Below are 17,795 nucleotides of genomic sequence, written 5' to 3'. Positions count from 1 at the left end.
TTGCTGGGAGGATTGCCAGACTTGTCAAGGATGCTTTAAACTAGTTGTGTTGGGGGAGGGGAGCATCATTCCATCCCAACATACCCAGTCAGTTGCCAGCACCTATAATAAATACTCTGAGCAACGTAGTGATATCCTAGCCGCTCCAGCCAATGAGCCGGGTTCATTTGGAGCTCGGATCAGATGCCTCTATACAAATGCCCATAGCATGGGGAATAAACAAGAGGAATTAGAGATGTGGGCACATCTACGGGGCTATGATATAATAGGCATCACCGAAACATGGTGGGATGGCTCCTTTGACTGGAGTGTTGGAATGGAAGGTTACAGGCTTTTTAGAAAAGACAGGCTCAGTAGGACGGGAGGGGGAGTTGCCCTTTATGTTAGGGATAGGCTGGAGAGTATGGAACTCTGTCTGGGGACAGGTGATCAGTTAACAGAAAGTTTGTGGGTCAGGGTTAAGGGGAAATCGGTGATGGGACACACTACTGTGGGGATATGTTACAGACCGCCTGATCAAGAGGAACCTGTGGATGAAGAACTTTACAGACAAGTAGGAAAAGCCTCACGCTCGCAGGCCCTTCTTCTCATGGGGGACTTCAACCACCCTGACATCTGTTGGAGCGATGGTGTGGCCCAACACAAACAGTCTAGGAGGTTTCTCGATTGTGTGGAAGACAACTTCCTTCTGCAAGCAATAAAGGAGCCGACAAGGAGAGGTGCCCTGCTTGACCTCGTGCTCACCAACAGGGAAGGGCTCGTTGGAAATGTGACGCTCCAGGGAAGTCTTGGATGGCGTGATAACGAGATGGTTGAATTTGAGGTCCTCAAGACAGTGAGAAGAGTGTGCAGCAAGCTCACTGCCCTGGACTTCAAGAGAGCAGACTTTGGCCTCTTCAGGAACCTGCTTAGCAAGGTTCCATGGGATATAGCCCTAGAGGGCAAGGGGCCCCAAGACTCTTGGTTAATATTCAAAGATCACCTGGTACAAGGTCAGGAGTGTTGCATCCTGACTAGAAGGAAGTGCAGCAGGAGGGCCAGGATACCTCCTTGGACAGATAAGGAGCTGCTGAGAAAAGTTCACAAGAAAAAAGAGGCTTATAAAAGGTGGAAACAAGGACAGGTGGCCTGGGATGAATACAGGGATGTTAGGGACCAAGTTAGGAAAGCTAAGGCCAAGTTGGAGCTAAATTTGGCAAGGGATGTCAAAGATAATAGGAAGGTATTTTATAGGTATGTAACGGCTAAAAAACAGACTAAGGACAATGTAGGCCCCCTCTGGAAGCTTTTGGGAGAACTAGCTAGACAGGACATGGAGAAGCCTGAGGTTCTGAATGGCTTCTTTCCCACGGTCTTCACTGGCAAAGGCTCTGACCGCACCACCCAAGTCTTGGAAGGTGGATGTAGGGACTGTGAAAACCTAGACCTTGGGCCCACTGTACATGAGGATCTGGTTCCAGACCACCTTAAGAACCTGAATGTACACAAGTCCATGAGACCTGATGAAATCCATCTGCGGGTCCTGAAGGAGCTGGCAAACGAACTTGCAAAGCCACTGGCCATCATATTTGAAAAATCATGGCAGTCAGGTGAAGTTCCTGATGACTGGAAAAAGGGAAATATAACCCCCATTTTCCAGAAGGGGAAAATGGATGACCCAGGGAATTACAGACCAGTCAGTCTCACCTCTGTGCCTGGCAAAATCTGGGAGCAGATTCTTTTGGAAGGCATGCTAGGGCACATGAAAAACAACCAGGTGTTTGGTGACAGCCAGCATGGCTTCACTAAGGGAAATCCTGCCTGAATAATTTAGTGGCCTTCTATGACAGGGCTACAAAAGTGATGGACAGGGGTGGAGCAGTTGACGTCATCTACCTGGACTTGTGTAAAGCGTTCGACACTGTCCCACATGACATCCTTGTCTCTAAATTGGTGTGTCATCAATTTGATAGGTGGACCACTCGGTGGATAAAGAACTGGCTGGATGGTCGCACTCAAAGAGTTGTGGTCAACGGTTCAATGTCTGACTGGAGATCAGTAACGAGTGGTGTCCCTCAGAGTTCGGTGTTGGGACCGGTCTTGTTTAATATCTTTGTCGCTGACATGGACAATGGAATTGAGTGTGCCCTCAGCAAGTTTGCCGATGACACCAAGCTGTGTGGTTCCGTTGATACGCTGGACGGAAGGATTGCCATTCAGAGGGACCTTGACACACTTGTGTGGTGGGCTGATGCCAACCTCATGAAGTTGAACCAAGACAAGTGCAAGGTCCTACACCTGGGTCGGAGCAATCCCAGGCACAGCTACAGGTTGGGCAAAAAGGAAATTCATGGTAGTCCTGCGGAGAAGGACTTGGGGGTATTAGTCAATGAGAAAATGAACATGAACCACCAGTGTGCACTCACACTGTGCACAGCCCAGAAAGACAACCGTATCCTGGGCTGCATCAAGAGGAGCGTGACCAGCAGGTCGAAGGAGGTAATCCTGCCCCTCTACTCTGCTCTCGTGAGACCTCACTTGGAGTACTGTGTGCAGTTCTGGAGTCCTCAACATAGAAAGGACATGGTACTGTTAGAACACGTCCAGAGGAGGGCCACAAGGATGATCAGGAGGCTGGAGCACCTCCCATAGGCTGAGAAAGTTGGGGCTGTTCAGCCTGCAGAAGAGAAGGCTGCGTGGAGACCTTCCAGGATCTGAAGGGGGCCTACAGGGATGCTGGGGAGAGGCTATTCATTAGGGATTGTAGTGATAGGACAAGGGGTAACTGGTTGAAACTTAAACAGCAGGGGTTTAGACTGCATATGGGGAAGAAATTCTTTACTGTTAGGGTGGTGAGGTACTGGAATGGGTTGCCCAGGGAGGTAGTGAATGCTCCATCCCTGACAGTGTTCAAGACCAGGTTGGATGAAGCCTTGGGTGATATGGTTTAGTGTGGGGTGTCCCTGCCCATGGTAGGGGGGTTGGAACTAGATGATCTTGAGGTCCTTTCCAATCCTAACTATTCTATGATTCTATGATTCTATGATTCTCCTCCCCAGTTGTCCGGGAATTGGGGGAGAATGGGGGGTAGTGAGTGAACAAGCTGTTCGGCTTGGATTAAACCATGACACAGTCAAAACACAGTCACCCGACAGATATCCTCCTTCTTTTTGGCATTTAACTGCTTCTTGTGGCACACTACACTACCCAAATGAAGGAGTCTGTAGGTTTCTCTTTCCTCTGTTACACAATGGGATCCAAGTGTTTTCCTAATGATATTCTCCATCAGGGGCTCTGGCTCTGCTGTACTCCATGATTCCCTCCTCTTGTTCTGCAGTTTCTAGTCTTTGTTTGTTTTTCCTCAACTCCTGCAAGGGCCTTTTTCCTTGTTATCCGAGGCTTTGCATGCTTCCTGAATTCTCACTGCCTGATGCCTGAATTGCTGGTTTTAAATGGCCTTGATTTTTTATTCTGCTAGAGGCTCTGTTTATGCCCATCATACCTAGTCTTTCAGTCTACTTCTTATTTCTTACATTAATTACTATATACATCTTTTCTTCTTTTTCAGCTGTTTGGATTGAGGTTTTTGAAGGATACCTCAAATGCCTTTGAAATTCTTTATAAAGTTTAGTGTGTTTATTGAAACTTGACCAGAAGACCAGGCATGACATGCTGGAAGATTTAAATTCTAAATATCAACATGTCACTAAAAATCAACATCTGATAACAGAAATAATAATACGGAGACATAGTGGGACAGCTCACATGACTGGAATGTGGTCATGGATGGCTATGTCCTTTTTAGGAAAGACAGGTCAGCAAAGCAAGGTGGTCGAGTAGCTCTTTATGTGAGAGAGTGACTAGAATGTATTGAGTTCTGTCCAGGGGCAGATGAGGAGAAAGTGGAATGTCTGTGGGTAAGAATTAAAGGACAGACTGGTAGGGGTGATACAGCTGTGGGAGTCTATTATAGACCTCCTCATCAGGACGAAGGAGTTGATGAGGCCTTCTACAGGCAACTGGAAATAGCCTCGCGACTACATGCCTTAGTCCTCATGGGGGATTTTAACTACCCTGGTATTTGCTGGAAGACTCACACAGCCAATCATTCACAGTCTAGGAGGTTCCTCCAGTGCACTGATGATAGCTTCTTAATGCAAATGGTGGACAAACCAACTAGGAGAGGAGCGCTGCTAGATTTAGTACTCACCAACAAGGAGGGTTTGGTTGAAGTGATGATGGTCAATGGCAGCCTTGGCTGCAGTGACCATGAGATGGTGGAGTTTAGGATCCTGTGTGGGATGAATAGAATACCCAGCAAGGCCACAGTTCTGGATTTCCGAAGGGACAACTTTGGCCTGTTCAATCAACTGCTAAGGGAAGTCTCATGGGGAAGGGTTCTAGGCGGTAAAGGGGCTCATGATAGTTGGTCAGCATTCAAGGACCACTTCTTCCAAGCTCAGGATCAGAGTGTTCCAATGGGTAGGAAATCAAGTAAGGGAGCTAGGAGACCAGTGTGGTTAAACAAGGAGCTGCTGGGCAAACTCAAGTAGAAAAGCAGAATCTATGGATTATGGAAAGAGGGGCTGGCCACTTGGGAGGAATATAGGACAGTTGTTAGAGGATGTAGGGAGGCAATTAGGACAGCTAAGGCCTCCTTGGAACTTAATCTTGCTAGTCAGGTTAAGGACAATAGAAAGGGCTTCTTCAAATACATAGCAAATAAAACTAACACAAGAGGCAATATAGGCCCGCTGTTGAACGAGGTGGGTGCCCTGGAGACAGAGGATACAAAGAAGGCAGAAGTGCTGAATGCTTTCTTTGCTTCTGTCTTTACTCCTGCAGACTCTCTCCAGGGGCCCCAGATTCCTATAACCCCAGTAGGAGTCAGGACAAAGGAGTTTGCTTTGGTAGATGAGGACTGGGTTAGGGATCAGCTATGCAATCTGGACATCTATAAATCGATGGGTCCAGATGGAATGCACCCACAGGTGCTGAGGGAGCTGGCAGAGGTTATTGCTAGGCCACTCTCCATAATCTTTGGTAAATCGTGGGAAATGGGAGAGGTGTCTGAGGATTGGAAGATGGCAAATATCACACCAGTCTATAAGAAGGGCAAGAAGGAGGACCTGGGTAATTATAGACTGGTCAGCCTTACCTCTGTCCCTGGAAAAGTGATGGAACAACTTATTCTTGACTCCATCTCTAGACATATCAAGGATGAGGGAGTCATTAAAAACAGCCAACATGGTTTTACCAGGGGGAAGTCATGTTTGACCAATCTTACAGCCTTCTATGAGGAAGTGACTACGTGGAGGGATGATGGTAGAGCGGTAGATGTGGTTTTTCTTGATTTCAGTAAGGCATTTGATACTGTCTCCCACAGCATTCTCATAGATAAGCTAAGGAAGTGTGGGCTTGATGATCAGGTAGTGACGTGGATCAAGAACTGGTTGAAAGGAAGAAGGCAGAGAGTTGTGGTCAATGGCGAAGAATGTAGCTGGAGGTCTGTGACTAGTGGAGTCCCTCAGGGGTCGGTGCTGGGACCAGTGCTGTTTAATATCTTCATCAACGACCTGGATGAGGGAACTGAGTGTACCCTCAGCAAGTTCGCTGGTGACACTAAATTGGGAGGAGTGGCTGACACACCAGAAGGCTGTGTTGCCATTCAGCAAGACCTGGACAGTCTGGAGAGTTGGGCAGGGAGAAACTTGATGAAATTCAACAAGGGCAAGTGTAGAGTCTTGCATCTGGGGAAGAACAACCCCATGTACCAGTACAGGTTGGGGGTTGACCTGCTGGAAAGGAGTGAAGGGGGAAGGGACCTGGGGGTTCTGGTGGATAGGAGGATGACTATGAGCCAGCAATGTGCCCTTGTGGCCAAGAAGGCAAATGGCATCCTAGGGTGCATTAGAAAGGGTGTGGTTAGTAGGGCAAGAGAGGTTCTCCTCCCCCTCTACTCTGCCTTGGTGAGGCCGCATCTGGAATATTGCGTCCAGTTCTGGGCCCCCCAGTTCAAGAAGGATGGGGAATTGCTTGAAAGTCCAGTGCAGAGCCAAAAAGATGATGAAGGGGGTGGAACACCTCCCTTATGAGGAGAGGCTGAGGGAGCTGGGTCTCTTTAACTTGGAGAAGAGGAGACTGAGGGGTGACCTCATCAGTGTTTACAAATATGTAAAGGGTGGGTGTCAGGCTGAGCTGGTGAGCTAGCAGGCCAGCAGGTGAGCTAGGCTTTTTTCAGTGATAGCTAGTTGTAGGACAAGGGGCAATGTGTGTGAACTGGAGCATAGGAGGTTCCACGTTAACATCAGGAAGAACTTCTTTACTGTGAGAGTGACAGAGCACTGGAACAGGTTGCCCAGGGGGGTTGTGGAGTCTCCTATATTGGAGATATTCAAGGCCCGCCTGGACAAGTTCCTGTGTGATGTACTCTAGGTTACCCTCCTCATGCAGGGGGGTTGAACTAGATGATCTTTCGAGGTCCCTTCCAACCCTTGGGATTCTGTGATTCTATGATTCTGTGATAAGGAATACAATAAACACTCAGAGAAAAATCTGCCATGAATATGGGACAAGCAGAAGATACTGTGAGCATGTAAAAAAATTCTTTAATGTTTCATTAAGCATTTCTATACAACAGTTCTTTCTATAACTACATAAACTGCTAATGAGGAGGTTTGCGTGTGATGTCTCACACAAGCTCATGCTTGCATAGATCATTAAGTCACAGAAACTGTATTGCTGATACAAAATCATCTAACAAAAGGCAGGCAGGTGCACTGAATTCAGTAGTATGTATTTTTAGCATTCTTCATCAGTATAGTCCTTTCCAGAAGTAAGGTAGTGCCAGAGAGGAGCATGTGCTTTCCGTATTGCTGAAACATCACTATGCTTCTGCCTGAAAATAGTGATCATTTGGGATTAATTAGAAGAGTAATAATAAATATTGCCTTGAAGTCTGTATTCTCTACACATCGTTTTGATTGCAAAAGATTTTCTTCACATTTTATTTCCCATTAAAATGGCAGTGTGGATAGATGGTGGATGGACACAATCACACAGTCTGATTCCTTGCAAAGCTGCTGAAATAGCAAATGAAAGTTATGCTAAGCAGCAGGTTTGGTTCTTAGTGCAAATACTTCTTCTGAAATTATGCCATGACTTAACAGAGTTTTCATTAGCTGGAAACATCAAATGAATGCTACAAAGGATCACAGATGGCTTCCATCTTCATAGAGTCCCATGGGGTGCCTGGCAGCTTTGAAATGTCTTCTAATAATAAGGGTATTGATAGACTGAGTAGATTTATTAAGCTTCATTTTGAGATACCTGTACTACATGGAATAAGTTTTGCTCTTGTTTTGTTCTTTGCCTTTCTTTCTGTTCTTGGCTGAGAAGATAATTGTAAAGGAAGAACGAAGAAGACAGTGTCCTTTACAGGGTTGAGATGTTGACAGGGTTTATGGAGGGGTCAGCACGCTGGAGAGGGATGGACTGAGAAGCAATAGCTGTACTATAAATCTCTTTCCAGTGAAAGAAAAAACAGTTATTGTTATTGTGGTTACAGCTACCATGACTAGTTATCATTAGTTGGTCATGACACTAGATGGTTCATCCATAGTAGAGGAGAAGCATTTCTTCCAAAAGCTTTCAGTTTTTGTTTATGACAAAACACACATATGGAAAAACAAGTGGAGACTGCAAAACAAGCAAGTTTTAATAATTTCAGTCAATTTTCTCTGTCTGGCCACCACTGGTAAATGTATTTCAGCAAGTATTCGAAAAGGGTATCTTACCTACCTTAGCTATTTCTGCAATTTATAAAATATACTGGTATCTGAATGTTAACAGGATTTTTGATGCTTCTCTGGGGAGTTCAGGTAAAGATGTGGGAAGATGAAGAGGTTTCTGAGATATTCACTTCCTCTTGTTCAATGACTTAACTGTCACTTTTATGAAGGATCCTAGGGAAGGAGAAAGTCTCTTCTATTCTCAAGGTATTTGGGTAAAACTCAAGCAGGAGTGTAAGCCCTTTCATTACAGGAACTACCACTCATAAAGCTTTTGTTATTCAAAAAAAAGCATTCCTTCAAGCAAACCTTTCTTGATTTACTGCTATAAGATGTGCTTGTCCCACCTCTGATGGCCAAAGACTAATTGGAAACTGAATACTTGTCTTTTAAAGGTCTGTCATATAGACAACTGAAGAGCAGCTCATCACTGGCAGGTATTTTAGCTTTGCGAAAGGCACAGTATTTAAATCTTAGATAGACCTTTCCAGGTACATTAAAATAACTCTTGGGAAATAGTAAAAGAAGTCTTTTTCAAAAGAAAACCATCACTATTCTTCACAAGATAAAAATATTTATTATAAAGGTGGGTAGGAACTCTCTAAATAAAGCAAATTATTTTCAAAGAAAAATGAAGAAACAAAACTGGAACTGAAGGAAAATTTGATGGCTTTGGCCTTTATGTGAAAGATATATATGGCAGTAGTATTGCATGTGAAAATCTCAGGAAGATTACTAATGACAAAAGTGTACAAACCTGTAGAGAGTGAACCTGGTAAGGAGAAAAGGTGCATTTTACATGTAGATAGAACAAAGTATTGAGGATGTTTTTAAGTCTTTTTGAAGAAACAATTATATTGTTTTCCCAATACAGAATTGATTCAATTATCCTCAGGCTCTGAATCATTTACATCCATAGAAAGATGTAAAATCTTGAATCTGTATTTATCTTATGTAACTGGAAAAGCTTTAAATAGTAAAGACGTCTGAAAAAGATTGGCTAAAGAGAATCAGAAAAAGTTCGGCACTGGAGAAACTTAGAATTCTTTTCAATGTCATTCTCTAAGATAAGTTTTATCAATTTTATCATTACTTACGTATGCCAGACTTCTACCTCACTAGATTTTTAAACTTATTTCTCCAAGCTGTATGTGTTTAAAAAGTGAACTTTTGAGGGAAACATACGCCATTTAAATATCCTTAATAATATTATCTACTTTAATAAAATTCATGTAATGATTCTGCCAGAGACACTTTTTTCCAGCATTAGTCACTATTAGAAAAAATCCTGACATTAATGCAACACAAATTCTTTCCTTAGTTACGTGATTCTCCCTAAAGCCACCTACTTCCAGTTTATTTCTACAATTATCTTTTTAAAGAGGCAGCACAAACCTTTACAAGTCTTGACCTTTACTAACGATTAATGGATTCTCTTTCTTTCTTTTCCCCTCATCCCCTTCTCTCCAAACTTTACTTGGAGCAAAATAAGTATTATTTAGATCAGTGTTTTAAGTAGGCAGCATTCAGTAGTACAGGTGTGTAAGAAAGAATGACCCCTATTGATTTTTTTCGTATTTATTGTCTTTCCCCAGTTTAAATTCTCATATTACACTCCAAATTCAACAATGATTTTATTATTTTTATTTTTAATTTATTAGAAAACAGTCAATAGATAAAACCCAACTTGCCCTTGTCTCTTAAAACATTTTTATGGCTTACTACCATAAGTACAATGATGCAGGATGTGATTTTTCATCAGTGTTTAAGATAACAGGGGATTTATGGATTTACTGTTACTGTACACAGCCAGTAAAAGCTATAATTACTGTAATCTGGTTCTACTTGTGCCTACACAGGCAACATGTGGGTACCATAACCCAACATTTTCTCTTTAAAATCTATACTCATAGGTAGACTGCTGGTTTTAAAACAATATATCTATCTATATCCTTCATAAAAAGAATTAAAAATATTCTTCTGGCTAGAATATACCAGAGAATAAAACTGATGATACCTACATATCATGTTGGCTTTTCATTATTTAAACTGTATAGTTTTACATTTCATCTAGTTTGAACTGTAAAATTATTACAAAAATATCAGTTTACTTCTGTTCAGATTTAGTTACTTTTGTCTTGTGATCTAGCTGAGTATACTGTGCTGCAAAATATGAGCTGCAAAACAAGCTGGTAATAATTTTTAGATGATAATACCTGGTGGTTTTTATAATTAATTTAAAAAAAACCCAGAAGATTAGTTCAAATACAATATCATGTTATATTCTTACAAACTAAGTAAATATATGTACACATATTTACCTATGTGATTGAGTTTGGGGGCAGGTAAATGATAAACGTTTAATGTATGGAAATATACCCTGCAAATCTGACATATATATTATCATTCTGTATGCAAAGGTCATAAAAATACATATAAATAGCCTCCTTTACTGAATTCATTTATAAGATAGACTTAATGGTACGTCTCTTCTGGAAGAAGAGCTAAGAAAAAAAATGGAACTTCCTAGAAATGGCATTTATGTATGATAAATTGCTGCACTGCTAGCATACAACAGAAGCAACTATGAAAAAAAAATAAGGTTTCAAAGTAGAATATAACTTTTTATGTACTTGTGTTGTACACAGCACTGCGCATGAACTAAAAATTCAGTCCTTTCCAATACAAGTTAAAATAGTCCAGACAGTCATTTTAAATAATTTATCATTACTAACTGTGAAGGAACTGTTATATTCTGAGTAGACAAAAGATAGATTAGATAATTTAGTAAGGATTAAGTATTGTCATTTAACTCACAAATGTATGATCACAATTTAAGGAATTGCATGACATTTATACCACAGTAAGTGATAATGTTGTGTCTTTGAAAAGTAAAGAAAACTCTGCCATCTTAAACTTCAGCAATTCTTGATCTTGCATTTATAATGTACTTAACACCTATCTCAAGAAATCCTGTGAGCAGTCAGTTACTGAGGCTCAGATGATCTATAACTCAAGTCACTCTTGAGACCCCAATTTACTGACTTAGAAATAAGCAGCAATTATAAATGCACAATAGTTACCATCTTCAGTCATCTCTAACTAGTGAAATCCTCCTTTTCATCTGTGAACTGCTTGTAAACTGCTACCGGCAGTCCAATGCTTTTCTATGTGTGCTGTGGAGTTGTAGCACCTAATGTACCAGGCACTTGTACTGATATGGAATCAGCTCCACTCCTAAATCTCTCTGGCATATCCCTTACCTACATCTACCTGGGATCAAGATTATCAAGAAACTATCAACAACACTCACTGACCTATAAGGACTGGGCCTATAAGGATGCTGTGGGCCTATAAGGATGCTGGGAAGAGACTCTTCATTAGGGACTGTAGTGATAGGACAAGGTGTAACAGGTTCAGACTTAAACAGGGGCAGTTTAGATTGGATATAAGGAAGAAGCTCTTATACTGTAAGGATGGTGAGGCACTGGAATGGGTTGCCCAAGGAAGCTGTGAATGCTCCATCCCTGGCAGTGTTCCAGGCCAGGTTGGATGAAGCCTTGGGTGACATGGTTTAGTGTGAGGTGTCCCTGCCCATGGCAGGGGGATGGAACTAGATGATCTTAAGGTCCTTTCCAACCCTAAGTGTTCTATGATTCTATGATTCTAACCACCACTGTCAGCAGGCTGTAAATTGAGGTCTTTCCTACAACACATAAGATTGTTCCTCATTCTCTCTCAGCTTTGTCTTTCTACTCTCTTCTACATCTGCCCAAAATCTCTACTGCTTCCAGGATTTAGACATCTCCTTGAAACACTCGAACATGTTAAATACAGACCTAGAAATAAGCTGCTTTAAATTCTGTTTCTTCCAAGAAGTTAGACTTACTTCAACCCTAAAGCATGGATTGCCACCTGGAGGGTAATCCAACCTCCACAGTAACGTGACCTTTATATAAACTATATTTAGCTCCTCCCCTGTGGCAGTTCAGAGCTGCTGCTATGCACAGCCTCAGCAGTGAATATTCTCCCCACAGGGCAACTGCCAAATGCCTGTCTATGTGGATCTCCTTATCCAATAAGCTAATTTTGAATGAACCATACTGAATTTAGGACAGAAAACCTCATGAACTACATTTAATGCCTTGGGGTATTATGACAGCTCAGAGGAGTTGGTCCATACCCACACTTGTTAACAGATTGCCACAAAAGCAAAACAAGAGGTAAGAGCAGGGATACTGTGGAGTAGTAGGTAATAGATTGATCAGTGACACCATCTTACCATAATAAAGATAACACTTCTAAATGACAAGCACAGTTCAAAGGAGGAGATGCCCAAGCTCTGGGACATACTGACTACTCTCAGTAATCTTCTCTTTGATGTACTTCAAGCTAGAACCCTACGTCTAATTACATAAAAAAGCTTAAGTAAAATGGAGTTCAGAAACAGAATGTGTGCAGACACTAGCTGCATGCAGTGAGAGTGGGAGTTTGTAAGTTTAGCACATATGATGCTGACCACAGCAGATCTTGCTCTTACAGAAAACTGTGGTTTCCAGTGTAAAGAAAAAAAAAAGGGAAGAATTTCAAAAGCCAAGTGATTTGCTTTTATGATTATTAATTCAAACTATTTTCACTGATGATTGCCTATAACATGAAGTGAGACCAAAGTAAAAAATAAGTTATTCCACAGTCCTAAGATTAGACATAAAATACCTTTTCAGTGTACTGTACAGATAAAGTACAGCCAATAACCTTACTTCACAGGTTGTGTGTTTTTTTCTGTAACAAAGCAATATTTCAAAGGCAGGAACAACCTTGAGATTATTTTTTAATGCCACCAAATGGAGCAACTAAAAAAATTCTGAGAAATAAATCTTCTGACTTGACAATACTAAAAGACTAAAAATTAACCAATGAAAATAACATCTGCTAAAATTTAAATTGTCTTTGAAGTTTGATGAGCTGTATAATCATGACTAAAATCAGCCGTTAAAAATATTTGTTATGTTGTTCTCAGTATCACCAATTTAGCATATATCCTTCTGTTGAAAAACAAGAAACATCCACCAGTATGCTTTTTACACATAAATGAGTACCAAGGAGATGAAGTAAGAGCAATGGATAAACAAAATTAACTGAATGTTTTACTAGAGAGTTGACATGACTAATACACTTTTTTATTTTATCATTGGAAAATGTATTCCTTGCTCTCAAGTTTCTCTAACTGGATACCAGATACCTTGTTAAGTAGCATTGTGATTCATGTATAGCTTTAAATAACATTAAGATAATGACAGAATTGTTTGGTCAGGGTAAACCATTAACATATCTCAGCTTATGGATCTATGTTTCAGTAATTTTAACAGTAAAAAATACAAGCATGTCAGAAGACCTGGGCCATAAACTTCTATGATATACTATACCTATGCAATTTCCTGTTATGAAATTCAGTGTTAAATGGTTGAGCATAAAATGTTTCTGAAAGATCTATTCACCTGCCATGCATAGGTGTCACAAAAGGAGCAATTCACACACTCTAACTTCAGGTGTGTCATCCCACATGTCTAAAACAGAGTCTAAACTCCCACACAGTGAATGGAGTAAGGTGTCACTGTGCCAAAGCCCTGACAAAATACATCCTCACGGGAAGATATGGGTAGTTTCAGAGCAGTTCCACTGTGTTACAATATGATGTATGCCACTCCAGTGCTTCTCAATCTACGTGAAGCTGATGGGTTCATGGTACTGTGACCAAGTATTGACTTAGAGTGAAGTTTCATAATCAGTTTGAGCCGAAACGCCTTTATGTTCTCTTCTCCACGCTTTTCTCCCTGGCTATGCACTCCCCCTCTCACCATGTCTCAGCACTAGGGTTTGTTGCATTCATATTATCATCAGCATAGCAAGCCATCTAGTTTAATGGATGGATTTATTTCCTTTTGAATCACTTTTGATAGCATTTTACTCCTAATTTAAATTTTGGACTTAAACTAGGTTGTACTGTTATTGTTGGTCACATTAACATATGTATCTACTGCAGTAAATAAATTGTTCTGAGTACCACCCTGGACAAACTAATTATGTGTCATTCCCTAATAGTAATTCCAACTAATTTCAGTCTTGGATTTTGCCCTTGTACATTTGATTTCTGTTTGTTCATTTGGTTGGGCTGTTTTTACAAAGAAGAATAATCTCACTGATTTGAGTACTCACGACTGTATCTCTAAAGCAGAATATTCTGGAGGAGTTCATTAATTTAAAATACTTTTCTCTGATAAGTACTTAGTACACTGTATTAAATTTTGATTTTGACATTTATTGGTAATATTTTTAATGCTTTTGCATGGTACTATTATGCGACTTTTTTTTTTACTTTGTATGCAAGGAAATGTTTGTATTTCTTTCAACATTAGACATGATGAAGTGCCTAGATATAATTTAGAAGCAGAGTATAGCCTGAAGCCAAAAATCTGGGAAAAACAATCACAGAAAGAAGTGATTCCTGCTGTTTCAGATTAAAACAATTAGTGCCTTTTTAGGACTCTAATTTCACAGGGTGGAAATCATGTACCTATGTGCCTATTTCTAAATTGCATTTCTTGGTATATGGTATTCGGCATTTATCATGATCTTGGTTACAATAAGTTATATCCTGCTGTCTCCCACAGAAAACTCTAATAAGAGTTTTGTTGCATCTGATTATATTTTATTCTGCTAGTAAAAGATGTATGATTTTTGATTGTTTAAGAAAGTCTTAAACAGGAAGTTAAACTTTTGGATGATTATCCAATTCATATGGAAAAATCTTTTGAGGTTCCACAGTCTTCTCTCGTATTATAACAATAAAATGTGAAATCTGCACAATCTGAAAGAGAAAATTCTTATATATCTAATCTGTACATAAATAATAAAATGTACATAGTTGCAGAGAGACTAAAAAGGAACTCCTTATTGCGTTAAATCTTATTTAGATGCCTAACACAGAAAGCACCTCAGATGAGTATGGTATATAGTATCCCCTGGAGCAGATATTTCTCAATGGATTATGATCTAACACTAATAAAAAAGTTTTATTATACCACCATTAAATCAGATAAATGTCTCCCACAGAAGGCATTAATAAATTGACATAAAATTTGAAGAAATGCATTGTTGAGTTTTGTCTATATATATTTTATATATATATGTTCAATATGTAGGCTGAAATTAGGTATACATGCATATATATTTATTTTCAGACATGCACACACAGATGAAGAAAGGCAGAAAAACAAACATTTAAAATACATAAACATGCTATTTCTGATATCTTAATTATGTCCTTTTAGGTTTTTATAAAATTAGGAAAAAAAGTAGGAAAATCAGTTGCCATGTTGTCATTGAGCTCTAACTGCAATCTTTTCTTTGGTGCAATTGAATATTTCTGACTCAGTTATCGTCTCTTACTTAGTAAAATACTTTTCACCCTTTATGGACTACCTCAACTACAAAATAGTTAGATTAATGCAATCTGAAGATTGAAAGTTTGAAGAAGGTACTAGGGCACCTAGGAAAAAAAAATTGTTTTTTTCTTTTTTTTTAAAATAATATCGTAGTGATTAAAATCTCCCTTATTACAATGTGGGTTTCTTTTTCACTAGATATTTTTTCCCACAGGCCAAGACCTTTGGAATTCCTCAGTCCTTGGGCCATTACCTTGTTCTTCATTAACTGTGCCTTGCCTCCCCTTCATTGCCTGCTTTACTCCCCTCCCTGGCATGTGCTGCTGACAGACCACAGAGTGGGAAACACTACTCATCTCACCATAGATTCAAGCTTGTTGCAGGCTTCAAACTTTTGAAGACTGTATTTGATATATTTTATCTGGAGTGATTTTTTTCAGATATTTCAGATATTTCAGATATTGAGGTCACCACACCTATATAAAAACCCTTTTAACAGGATAAAAGCTTAAAAAGAAAACTGTATTAAGGATTAAGTTGCAACAGGATTAAGTTATTGATTACAAAATTGGAAGTGAATTTGCAAACAAAAAGCATTTAGTGCAAAACAGGTAAGCTGGGAACTAGTCTTTCTTTCCTCATCTAGGATTTCTCATGCTTTGGCTGTCTCATATTGTCCGTAAAGAAAAGTCTATAAGAAATTAATTTCTTCTCTAGTTTCCATCTTGTGTTCTTCTGGCGATTAATCAGTGTAATAAAAAGGCATATCATGATTCCTGTGACTTTCTAAGGTTGCTCATTGCAGTGCAGCCATGCTCAACACTCTCAAAAATCGAGTGAATAGCTGGACACCTTTTCCATGACAGACTGTGGCTAGCTTGAGTGTGATGAGAACCTTTGGGTTCATAGGACTGAGGTGTTCAAATTCTCCAGCTCTGACTTCTTTCTGTTTTCTTTGAGGGTTTTCTCAAAAGCATGCCTAGTGCCTATCAGCAGAGGCCTGCAGGCAGAGGAAGATTTTGAGGTGAACCCTCACTATTTATGTTTCAGCACACCATGTGCACCTGAAGAAGCTGACGCATCTCTGTAACTTATGTATGCACCCACCAGGGAATGCCCTGACTTTTGCAGCCTGCTTCATTTCCAACTCAAGGTGGAGAAACGCTGGGGGAGAGCAGGGACTGCCCCAGCTCCCTGCCACACCAGCCAGTGACATGTTAATGAAACCACAGCCTACCTGAAGCTCCAGGTTCAATGTTTTCCCTTTTCTGTGATAAATATTCCACTTCTTCCCCTTCCACCAACACATTTGTTTTCCAAATAAGGGACAAACGCCATCTGAAACACACTCTGGAAGACTAACATGTTTTGTGGCAGTGTCTAGACCAGTCTGCAAAATGAGGTCACCCCAAGTCTCAGGTGCATAGAAGGCTGCTGGCTTAGGTGACTATCTTAAGGTTTGACTGAGTCAATTTTGGCATTATTCTGACTTTAAAATATTTTGCAGTTTTTGCTGGGTATGCACTGGCCCCTGAAATGAATGCTAACTACCCCCAGGGAAAGTGAAACAGCTTTCAAAGCAGGGCCATGACATTAAATCTAGGAGTGGAACAACAAAATTTTCATGTCAGGGAGCTATCACTTATTTTGCACTTTCTCCAGTTATCATTTTTTTAACAGGCTTTTAAACAACAAATTAATATATTCTTGTAACTTCGTGATATAAGTCTAAGTATTGTAGCTTCACATCCATTTACACTTAGACTTTCCCATCTGTGCTCGAAAGTGACATTTTCAAATTAACTCTTTCATGTTCATCAATAGCTATTTAGTTTTTTAGAAAGTCTCTTTTCTAAATGCAGCACTTCTCAAATTATTTAATTTGTTTCTTAGAACTACAAGAAAACAAATGTGATTAATTCTAAAAATCCTAGATAAGAAGCCACCAATGAATAATTACACTTTTTATTGAAATAGTCTCACCCATGCAGTATATTTAGTAATACAACATCAAACCCCCAAAAGGTTCTGCCTTCTGCTTTTTTTCATAAAAAAAATCTCAGTAAGCAACATTAGTTAGGAGAAAAATGTGTGGAATCACTTTGTTTTCTGTTCCCTATGCTTGTTCAAGCAAAAAGGTAAAATCATCTAGGATTGTCATACCGAAGAAGTTTTCTGAGTCAGTACATCAGAAACAATACCTTCAGAACAACAGAAAGTAGCTCTAGATGGAAATATGTTACATCTTCCTTTCTCTATAATTGTTTCTGAAAACTTATATATGAGCATCTCAGAATATTACCTGAATAGCATGAATAATTTTAAGCAATATTTTATGATTATTAAAGCAAAGATTAATTATTCTCTGTCCACTATTAGCCATACACTGCCACACAAAATGTTCTGCCAATGACTGTCAGAATTAATTTGCAAGCCTTCTGCTTTTTCTGGTGCTGCAGAATGTACTGAGTTTTGCTTGCCTTTTTTTTTTTTCTATGAGGTTTAGATTTGTTTACATTTGATTCTGTAGCTAACATGCTAGAGGACCTACCAAAAGGCTACTGTTCTGACTCCAAACCGT

General features: G+C 39.9%; 1 protein-coding gene across 1 annotated transcript in view; it reads right to left on the bottom strand.

Moving 5' to 3' along the window:
* The window catches only part of IL1RAPL1 (interleukin 1 receptor accessory protein like 1), a 346,993-nt gene that overhangs the window by 136,928 nt on the left and 192,270 nt on the right, over positions 1–17,795 (bottom strand). The gene's annotated exons all lie outside the window — the stretch shown is intronic.

Source organism: Melopsittacus undulatus, chromosome 2 (genome assembly GCF_012275295.1).
Source record: "Melopsittacus undulatus isolate bMelUnd1 chromosome 2, bMelUnd1.mat.Z, whole genome shotgun sequence".
NCBI lineage: Eukaryota > Metazoa > Chordata > Aves > Psittaciformes > Psittaculidae > Melopsittacus > Melopsittacus undulatus.
Note: the sequence above shows the minus strand (reverse complement) of the source record. Positions and strands in the feature narration are given on the sequence as shown.